Source organism: Rhinopithecus bieti, unplaced genomic scaffold (genome assembly GCF_001698545.2).
Source record: "Rhinopithecus bieti isolate Rb0 unplaced genomic scaffold, ASM169854v2 scaffold_10347, whole genome shotgun sequence".
NCBI lineage: Eukaryota > Metazoa > Chordata > Mammalia > Primates > Cercopithecidae > Rhinopithecus > Rhinopithecus bieti.
Window position 1 is genome coordinate 3,044,620 of NW_016806836.1, and position 8,863 is coordinate 3,053,482.

General features: G+C 44.1%; 1 protein-coding gene across 4 annotated transcripts in view; it reads right to left on the reverse strand.

The window, feature by feature from the left end:
* Positions 1 to 7,242, reverse strand: part of YWHAB (tyrosine 3-monooxygenase/tryptophan 5-monooxygenase activation protein beta) — a 23,394-nt gene extending 16,152 nt beyond the window's left edge. The window contains exons 1-2 of one of the 4 annotated variants that reach the window (XM_017877993.1): positions 6,910 to 7,183; positions 5,046 to 5,140 (exon numbers count right to left, since the gene is read on the reverse strand). The gene's annotated coding sequence lies outside the window, so the exon portion shown is untranslated. Of the gene's footprint in view, positions 1 to 5,045; positions 5,141 to 5,802; positions 5,902 to 6,470; positions 6,801 to 6,909 lie in introns of those variants that run through there. The other 3 variants (XM_017877994.1, XM_017877992.1, XM_017877995.1) reach the window with 3 other exon arrangements.
* Between the last annotated feature and the right edge of the window lie 1,621 nt (positions 7,243 to 8,863).

Consider the following 8,863-nt stretch of genomic DNA (forward strand, 5'->3'; position numbering starts at 1 on the left):
CTGTCGCCCAGGCTGGAGTGCAGTGGCCGGATCTCAGCTCACTGCAAGCTCCGCCTCCCGGGTTCACGCCATTCTCCTGCCTCAGCCTCCCTGAGTAGCTGGGACTACAGGCGCCCGCCACCTTGCCCGGCTAGATTTTTTTGTATTTTTAGTAGAGACGGGGTTTCACCGTGTTAGCCAGGATGGTCTCGATCTCCTGACCTCGTGATCTGCCCGTCTCAGCCTCCCAAAGTGCTGGGATTACAGGCTTGAGCCACCGCGCCCGGCCAAAACTACCAAATTTCTAAGAACTCTTTGGATTATTCATTGAGAGGAATTTAAAAGAAAGCAGTGTAGTCCTCCCGTCAGAGAGCTTAAACTCTAGTGGTAGAAACACAAGAAAAGAGCACGTGTATATCTATTATGCATCAATTAAAAAAAAAAAAAAACAGCACATGTTTAAGGGTTACAATGCCTCTCCTTAGAAAAGCAACCAGTCAGAATTAGAGGAAAGAGGTTTAAAGGTAGCTAGGTCGTGACTTAAAAAGAGACGTTATTAATAAAGTGCATGTATGTTTTTCTAGATGAAATAAAAATCAAAGGCCAAAGCAGATAAAGAAATGAGAATAAGGAAGAAAACTGACAAGAAAATCTGAAAAATCTAGGCTCAAATGTTTCAGTGGGGTAAGGAACTGATCACATATTCTGAACAGCATTCACAGATGTACCATTCTAGATAGAGCATCCACAGCACTGTAAAGTAGAAGTTTTAGTTCTGGAGTCTCTCTGCTGAAGAAAAATCAGATGCCAAGCTACTGCAGGAGGGACTGAGAAAGTCAGTGGGACCAGGTGGTTAGTGGGTGTTACCCAGAAAAAGTTAAGCACTCCTGGCTCTCAGAGAAAACTACTCACTAAAAAACACCCACTATAAAAATGTCTGTGTGCCATTCTACACATAAAATTTAGAGTCCTGTAATAAATTTAATTCCATTCAAACATTTGCAGGTTCTTTGTTAGGAAACAAAACACAGCATATCTGTAATACAAAGTCCTTAGCACTATGTCCAGTGAACACTGAATTTGGAGAGAAACTGCATTTCTATTATTTCAAAATCCCTTCCCTCTTTCATATCAGTTGTTGAATTTCACTGCTAATTAAGTCCAATTAGCCATGATTAAACTTACTGAGGGTGTTAAGTGACAGGCGCAAGGTTACACATGACTTAATGGTAGATATGACAATAAATTGACTTCTTGAAGTAATCAAACCAAAAGACACTATGTTAATTCTGATCCATAAAGACAGTCCAATTGGTTGACCATATGAATAGATTTCTACTACAGTTTGGGGCCCACTGACATATCGAAGCCAATCAGTCTGAGTTACGGTACCGCACACCAAGTCCATAGGCTATGTGACCTCTGTGAATCTGTTTTCTCATCCACAATACAGACAAATCTTGGCTGGGTGTGGTGGCTCATGCCTGTAATTCCAGCACTTTGGGAGGCTGTGGAGGGCAATCACTCGTGGTCAGGAGTTCAAGACCAGCCTGGCCAACACGGTGAAACCCCGTCTCTACTAAAAATATAAAAAAATTAGCTGGGTATAGTGGTGGGCACCTGTAATCCCAGCTACTTGGGTGACTGAGGCAGCCTGAAGACGGAGGCTGCAGTGAGCTGAGATCACGCCACTGCACTCCAGCCTAGGCAACAGAGCAAGACTCTGCTGAAAAAAAAAAAAAAAAAAAAGATAGGCAAATCTTCTCACTAGGGTTCCTGTTTATGATGCTAAACATTAAACACTCAAATAAATGGCAACCACAGTACATTCCACACAAAACTTAAAAACAAATGGTCAGCCAGTGAAGGGAAACTTACCATGTACCTCATTTATTTTACACGTACTCTGCTTTTTTAAAGATTTTTAAAAGAAAGGCACATAACAATTACCCTATGCCTATTTCTAAAATGGCCCTTACCACAGTTTACTGCAATGCAAGTGTCTCTGCTGGTTCCCACGCTGGATTGTGAGCTTAAGGTAGGAATCCAGACTTGTATTTTTGGACCCCCAACGTGGAGCACAAGCCCTAACACACTGAGTGACTACTTGATCACCTGACGCATTCTTAAAAAGTGAAAAAGCAATTATCTCTCATGTGGACAGAGGAAGGTAGTGCACATCTGACCTATAAAATACAGACTGTTTTTATAGTCTTAGATTACTTTTTGAAAAAAGCCAGCCAGCTCGAATCAGGAGGCAACACTATACATTTTGACTAATACTTTTCAGCTACCATTGTATTTATAGATTCAAACTGACTTTTTTTTTTTTTTCCTGAGATGGAGTCTCGCTCTATTGCCCAGGCTGGAGGGCAGTGGCGCGATCTCGGCTCACTGCATGCTTCACCTCCCGGGTTCATGCCATTCCCCTGCCTCAGCCTCCCAAGTAGCTGGGACTACAGGCGCCTGCCACCAGGCCCGGCTAATTTTTTGTATTTTTTAGTAGAGACAGGGTTTCACCATGCTAGCCAGGATGGTCTTGATCTCCTGACCTCGTGATCCGCCCGCCTCGGCCTCCCAAAGTGCTGGGATTACAGGCATGAGCCACTGAGCCCAGCCAATTCAAACTGACTTTCAACAAGCCTTTGGATTACTTTCTGTTCATCTCCTCCATTCAGAAGTCCAATCAGTTCGCTATATAAAAGTTCACTATACAAAACCCAAACCAACTAACTTGTTTAGTAAATAATAAAAATATCCATCATTTATGGCCTGCAAAGCACTCAGGGATTCCTAGAAACGCATTTGATCCTAAGTATCCTACGAGGCGGGTGACATCATCCCCTTTTATAGACACAAAGAGTTAACTCATTCAGGGTCACACAGCTATATATGGCAGGTCTGGGATCTAAACCAACATTAATTTTAAAATTAATACTCTTTCCTTTATGTAACCCTATCTCCTAAAGATTAATTATTATCTCCAATGCTCATTTAAGGAAAAGAGAGAACTGCCAATTTTTAAAAGAACTATACAAAGCTGTTACAGTGAAATTTTAAAAATGGCCTATTAAGCTAACATATCTACCTTTAAAAAAAAAACAAAATCAAGGAGTTAAAAACAGCATAAAACATGCCGAAGACTCATCAAAATGTCAAATTTTAAAGGAAAGCTCTTAGCTGAGGGCAAATAATAATAACAGACAGGACTCATATTTACTTTATTGTAGCCTTCAATCTTCTTGTCCTGGTCAAGGCCATTTGGAAATAACTTCCTGTTGGTTCTCTTAGGGAAAACAATAAAATAAACTAACCAGTAAGGGAAAAACTTACATAATAAAGAACTGGCCACAATTAAAAAAAAAAAAAAGTCAACTAACCTACAATCTGCTAGGAATGATTTGAGGCCATTGATCATTTACATCTCATTACGAGTATTAGATACATATAACCACACTTCTAATAGAAAATCTTTTAGTAGAGAAAACAGTAATATGATTGGCCTTCAGCACACGTATCATGACACAGAAAGCACTTTTAGTCTGTTTTCTCAAGTATTCCCCTTAGAAAAATTCCCTCAGAATCCAGCTCGTTAGTTTCTCCATCATGACATACAGATAACTGCTAAGATCATATTCAAATAGAGATCAAAAGGATTCTAAAGCTTAAAGGTTGCTATTATATAATCATAATTTCTTGCCCCTTAAACTAGTGAATTGTCATCTTTCCCTAGAAAAATGTAGAAACAAGGAACTTAAAAGTACCTTTACAAGGAAATTTTAGTTCATTCTCTAAGGTACCAGCATTTAAAGGAAAACTCAGTTTGTTGACACCGAAAGAGCAGGTAGCACAACAGGATGTTTTAATTTAGAAGTTTTTCTCTACTTACGTAGATATATTTCCTCATTTCCTCCTTGCCAACAAAAATAAGAAAAATCTGAACATCTACTGATAAAGTAGTATGATAAACAAAAATTAATGGTCATAATCAAATTCTCTTAGATGAAGAACCTAACATTCTATGCCAAAGTAACTGATGACTTTCTCCCTAGTATGAAGCAAGTACTAGAAAAACTGGATTGTTCACAAGCTTGCTTCCTGATGCATGCTAGCAATATCATCCCTACAGGCCAGAATGGGTATATGCTCCCACAATAAATCGTCCTGTATCTATCTTCAAAAATGGCTAATACTCCCATTCAAACGTTTATTAGGATTGGTGTAAAGAAAAATTAAGGACTAAATGGTGTTCACATAAAACATATACATGTGCTATCTCTACCACATGTAGAAATCTATAATATCATTCCTTAGAACCAGATCACCTGGTTTCATTCCTGGTTCTGGCACTTACCTTGTGCTGTGTGTGAGACCTCGGGAAAATTATTCTTCTCAGTGCCTTAGTTTCCTCATCTGTAAAATGGGGCTAATAGTCTTACCTTTCATTGGTTGTTATGAAGACTGAGCTAATATGCTTAAAGTGCTTAAAAGAAAGCTTAGCACACAGTAAGTACTGTAAGTGGTAACTATTATTATAGACTAATTGTCTGATACCACCTCATCAGATAAATCACAAATGGATGGATTCTATATAGATGTCCATGAATAGCACATATGCTATGTCTAATCTATACACGTATATATTCATGCAAATGGTTAAACGTCTATTGAACCCCAACTATATCCCAGATGCTTATTTTCATTGAGCTTGTCACAACAAAAATATATCCAAAGCTGCATTACCATTTGCACTATATAGATGAGAAAATGATTCAGAAAGACTAGATTTGCCTACATGCAAAATAAAGTCCCATAATAATATACCATTTTTTGAAAGCAACTTGTGTACAAAGCAAGGTTTAGTGTCATCAGATGTTAACTGCAGAGAAAAAGCCATTAATAGTGAACTCTAATTAAAAAACCAAAAGCTTATATTTAACAATTTACAGTTTATAAAAAAGGCTTAATGACAACCCTGGATTTAAGAAAACTAAGAACCATAGACTAACATGCTGAAGATTCAGAAAGCTAGAAAATATTGCAGGCAAGATTTCAACCAAATTTACCTGACTCCAAGTCCAGTGCTCTTCCTGCTTCTCTATCCACAGCCAAATGGGCAAAATGCACTTTTTGTAGAGGCCCAAATCTCTGGAGACTCTGCCTAGAGAACCAGCATCGTGGGAATTTGCTCAGCCTGGTTTTATAGAGGCTGCCTCCCTGATCTATAGTGTTCCAATTCTAAAATGGCTTCAATATAACAAGCACTGCAAGACGGGAAATGTACAAAAGATTATAGGGTAGGAGTCATACTCCAGGGGCTGGCAATCCGTATTTGCTACTGATGAATGAGGATATTCAATTTGAAAAAAACTAGGTGTAGAGTCTAGGCCAAATCATCTCATTTCTCATAAAGACTTCATCTGCAAGATAGGTGAATGGTTTCTTATCTCATTGGAGGGGCAGGCTAGGAAAATAATTCTGCAGTTGCTACAGGATTATTTGCCTTTCATTTTGAAAGCCACACTTAAATTTCTAACTTAGGTCCAATAAGATTGACAGGTTGTACACTCATACACTTGGTATTGCCAAGGACAGGGATCCAAGAAAAATGAGGGCTCAAACAAATGAGATATCCCTAAGAAATAGGGTACCCTGGAAGCAGTCAAGAAGAAATTCACCAAGAACAAATACTTATGTAAATTTCCAACATGAAAATGCAAAAGCTGCAGCGTCCAGCTCTATAAACTGCATCTGTGTCTGGCTTCATACGAACTGACAGAATGAGAAATTCAGACCATTTTCATATTCTTGTAAGTGCTTCACCTTTCTGTTCTGGCTTCCGTGGCAGGCTGATTTTATGTTCATAGCATCATCTTGCCAAATTCCATCTCCCGCACAGGATAAGCAAAATCAGGACCTGATGCTATCTAGCCTTACCAAAGAGAAATGCAATGAAGGCAACGACAAGAGACATGCATTTCACAGAAGGTTGGCAAATTGCTTACCAAGGCTGCCTCCTCTGGAAACCTCATTATATGGGAGTTCTCCATTTGCGGCAAAGATGCACTCACCTTCCCACCTCTTCTTCCCTCCGCTCCCCACCCCCCCGACCAGGAAGCCACCGGGCAAATTTCAGACCGAAAAACGTGCTAACACACAATATGGGGGAATTTGGGGTAAAGACACAAAAGAATTTGGCATTAAATGACGGGAAATACTGTGGGAAAATATTCCGATTCTCATCCCTTGATATTTTTTCCTGGGGATCCGGCTTGACTCAGTAACCGGCTCCAACAAACACATTTTCTTGATTCAAACCCAATTCCCTTCCTAGGGAATCTTGAGTCCTGCCAGGCTCCATAACCAGTTAAGGATGATGAAATGGTTTTACTGCAAAATGGGAGGGGGTTCCCCCACTGCTGTCTCCCAAGGTTAAACCCCTTACTCATCCAGGAGGAGTCAAACAGTGGGATTGGGGCTAGAAAACTCACCCGCGTTTGATTAAATTTTAATTTCTGGAAGCCGGAAAGCACGGAGCAGAGGTGACTGGGCTGAAGAGGACGGTTCTTGCCGACCAACACGCAGGGAGGGGTCGCGTGAGGGACCGAATCAGATAGTGAGGGAGAGTCTGGGATCCCCGGCTCCGCTGTCCCTTACGGCGCAGTACGGAGATGCACCCCGCCCGGCCAGCAGGACCTTAGGCGGCGAGGGAGGCTGGGGCCTCTCCAAGAGGTAAAGGGCTCGACCCCGGAAACAGGGAGGGGCCGCTGCGAGGCCTGGCCTCGCCACCGGCGGCCGCGCGAAGCGGAAGAGGCAGCGCGCCGCTATCCCCCGGGGCCCACCCGCTGGGCCGCCGTCGTCGCAGCTGCCAGAGAGGGGCTTCGAGTTTGGGCCCCCGGGGGCCCCGGTCGGACCCCGCGCTGCACTCACCGTGGGAGGGCTGCAGGGAACAAAGACCCTTCCGAGCGAAACTCCGAGAGAGATGACCTCTTCCTTCAAAAGCCCACTCCTCAGGCGGCGGAAGCGGTGCCTGCAGTGGCTGCAGCGGCAGCGGCTACCCCGGCTCCGGAATCGGCGGCGGCGGTGGCGGCAGCTCCACTTCCGCTCTGGTCACCACTTCCGCTCCGGTCCTGGCCGCGCCCCGCCCCACGCCGTGTTCTCATTGGGCAAGCGAGGCACGGGGTTGCCGCGGCCCCACGGGAGGGGCGCTGACGGAAGGGAGGAGGAAGAAGAACGAAGGGCAGGGTTGCCGCGGCCGGGGCAGGGCGCATGGCCGGGGGAGGGACCCAGGAGGAGGTGGGCGGAGAAGAAGGAAATGGGGCGGGGGAGCGGGAAAAGGAGGTGGGAGGAGAGAGGGCGGAGCTGGGGGTGGTCAAGATATGGGCTGTGAAGGAGCAAGGACTAGGAGTGAGGTCTGAATGGGGGTTTCCCTTTCTGCTCAGACTGAAAACGCGCCAGGGCCAGGCCCGGAGACTCGAGGTTTAGCAGTTCCCCCTCCACCCGGAAAGTAATCCTCACTGGGTCGGAGGCCGATGTCAGTCCTCTTGCTGTGTGCTTTGGGGATACTGGAGCCGGGGAAGAACAGAAATTGCTCATCCCTCAATGTTCCCTTAATCCTCCTTTCAATCCTTTGGAGTACTTACTTTTTCCTTCTTTGGTAGACTGAAGAGGCCACTTGAAGTGCCAGGAATCCAACGCACAAAGGTCTTTTTTAAAAACCTCGCGCCTGTAGTCTCAGCACTTTTGGAAGCTGAGGTGAGAGGATTGCTTGAGGCCAGGAGTTGTAGGCTGCAGTGAGCTATGGTCATGACACTGCACTCCAACCCGGGCGACAGAGTGAGACCCTGTCTCCAAATAAAACCCACAAAAATCTGTGTACATGATTCCGTCTTTAAGATGCCCCCTCCTTGAGGAAGTTCAGGGAAGGAAACAGGCCTCCATGGCTCCCCTCCCCTCATGACTGCTCTCACAATTACCGACATTCTACTCCGCTCAAGGTAGTTGATTTTGTTTTGTTTTCTGTTTTTGAGACAGAGTCTCTCTCTGTCGCCCAGGTAGTGTCACAGGCTTGGCTCACTGCAATCTGTGCCTCCCAGGTTCAAGCAATTCTCCTGCCTCAGCCTCCTGAGTAGCTGGGATAACAGGGGCATGCCACCACTCCCGGTTGATTTTTGTATTTTTAGTAGACACGGGGCTTCGCCGTATTGGCCAGGCTGGTCTCAAACTCCTGACCTCAGGTGACCCACCCGCCTCAGCCTCTTGAAGTGCTGGGATTACAGTTACAGGCATGAGCCACCTTGCCCGGCTTCAAGGTAGTTGATTTTTAAACTCAGTCCTTCAAAATGCCTCTCGCCTTCCCTCTCTCCTGTTCATTTATTCTTTCAACAAATGTGGAACAGGCTTTTTGCTTAGTGCTGGAGACACAGCAATGAACAAGGCAGGTGGGGCCCTGCTGTCTTGGAGTTTGCAGTCGGGTAGGAGAAAGAACCAAGTAAATAGGCCTTTGCCGTCTTACCCTTCCTTAGCTAAATAACAGACTTCGAATTCACCGTTTTACTCTCAGCCTCGCCTGTCAACTGCCAAGTGATCTTTTTAAAAATGCCATTCTAATCGTGTCCTGTTCTTGCTTAAATTACTTAGTGTGCACTCAGGCCTAGATGACAATTTGTAAGTTCCTTGAGACAATCAGGGTTCTCCAAAAGCTGCCCTTATCCTTTAGCTGCTATTTCTCCCCCATCGTAAATACCACAATTCAATTGGATGATTCCTTACCTTCCCAATATGCCATCTCCGGTATTTCTAAAGCAGTTTGACTTAGTTGCCAACGCTTTTTTAAACTGAACAGTTTCCCGACAGAAATCTGCCTGTACGCCTTGTCTGGTAA